Source organism: Cupressus sempervirens, chromosome 10 (assembly GCF_028749045.1).
Source record: "Cupressus sempervirens isolate cs-2001-9-10 chromosome 10, ASM2874904v1, whole genome shotgun sequence".
Classification (NCBI taxonomy): domain Eukaryota; kingdom Viridiplantae; phylum Streptophyta; class Pinopsida; order Cupressales; family Cupressaceae; genus Cupressus; species Cupressus sempervirens.
The window spans coordinates 102394880-102396762 of record NC_143127.1 but is presented as its reverse complement, the minus strand read 5'-3'; the positions used below and the strand labels follow the sequence as shown (position 1 = coordinate 102396762).

Below are 1883 nucleotides of genomic sequence, written 5' to 3'. Positions count from 1 at the left end.
TTAAACATAACACACTAAGTAAGAAATTAAGATCGGAAAAATAAGTCAACTTTGACTATATAACACTTTTAACTTAGAAATCAAGCGTAGCCATCTGAAATCGATCTAACAACAGAAATAGTATAGACACACTCACATAATCACACATTAAACAAAATACTTAGACAGCTGAACAAGTTCGACCTTAGCAGCCGTGCATGCGGATCTACTCCAACCAATTAGTGAATCCTCTTCATAAAAACAAACGGAACAAAGAGTGAGTCATAATGATGAAATGAGAGCAGCCAAAGAGAAAAACAATGAGAAATGAGAAATGAAAAAGAGAAATAAGAGAGTGAAATAGCTACGAGGAGCAGTTGAACTGAGGGGTGATGGGGAAGCCGATGTTGACACCGCACTTTCCAGGCAGCTGACCGGCTCTGTCCCATCTGAAACCGGGGACTTGACCGGCAATGCTCTTTATGCAGCCGCACGCGGCTCGGCGGTCGGGGGGAGTGGCGGCGGCAGAGTTGAGAGTGCGCACGCCGCTGCAGCATCCGCCTGATGGCTGCGCGGAGCCGCCGGTCACATACGACAAACATCCGCTCAAATCTGACGTCACCGTCGAACACGATATCGCCGCATTCACTTCGCCGCCGCTTATTATCAACGCCGCGCCGACAAGAAACAGCATACACCACACAAACTTCTTCATCGCATAACTATTATTACGCTTTCCTAATTCCATTTCCCTCCCGATTATATTTTCTAACACCAAACAATGATTTCAGAGTGCCTCTTCACGAAGAACCATCTTGTGATATTTATATGGGAATTGGGCTTCGATTTTGGGAATTAAGAAAATATTATATGATTCTTATTTCTGTTGTGAACTCTTGAATGGAAGTTTTCATCGGAATTGGGGAAACAAAACAACAAAGCTGGGTACATAGAAGCCCTGCACTCAAAAGAGACTTCGATTGATATATTTTATTTATTTTTACCAGCCGCTGTTGTGCTTTACGTCCCCTGGCCATTTTGTCTTGATTTTTGTTTGCTTCTGCATGGCAAGATAATAGTGAATCTATACTTTTCATACAAACATTTCCATCTCTTCCTGCCTCATTATGCCATTCTCATTTATATTGTACGACAACAAAATACCCACTAACTAATAGACTGTTAAATTGTGATGATTTTATAATAGATAGCTTCTATTACCATGTTTAAAAGAATCCTAAAAAATGAAACATAATTGATCATTTTTTTAAAATCTTTTTGGTTGGTGATAGATCAATTTGTGCATCACTATTAGTATCATGACATTTAACCATAGGTACTAGTGTTTTTTGAGTGAGTGCCTATTGGTGCATGAACATAACAGGTTCTAGGTGAACGTTTTGAAATAACGCTTTTGGATGGTCCTGAACACCCAAAATCTAAAACCTTAACTTTAACCTCTTCACTCATCTAAGAAGGTACACCAAAAATTTGACTTAAGTTCTATATGCATGAAGTTTGTCTAGACAGCTAATGGGGTTTTTCCCTTAGAGAAAATATTAAATGGTGACCTCCCTATCTCAATCAAGTGAAATTAAATTGTGTTTGTGCTTCAAAAGACAATCTGAACAAATCAGATATTAGTATTTGTATGAGGGATCATTTTGGCTCCCTCACCTTACTCTTAAATCTTCGAGTATTTTACCAGGAACCAATAATATGGTAGAAGCTTGGTGGTATTAGCTAAAAATATAGGTCATACAAAGTTGAACATTGAAGGTGATTTTGCATGTATTAATAAAAAAACTATGAAAGACTTTGGTCAACATAGGCTTCGATGGTATTAATCTAGATCCTTCAATATATAATGTTAATTTATATGATCATCCTCATCTGTTGGTGTA

At 38.2% G+C, this 1883-nt stretch overlaps 1 pseudogene; it reads right to left on the bottom strand.

Moving 5' to 3' along the window:
* Positions 1-343: 343 nt before the first annotated feature.
* On the bottom strand, positions 344-727 carry LOC149532796 (non-specific lipid-transfer protein 1 pseudogene; annotated as a pseudogene).
* Between the last annotated feature and the right edge of the window lie 1156 nt (positions 728-1883).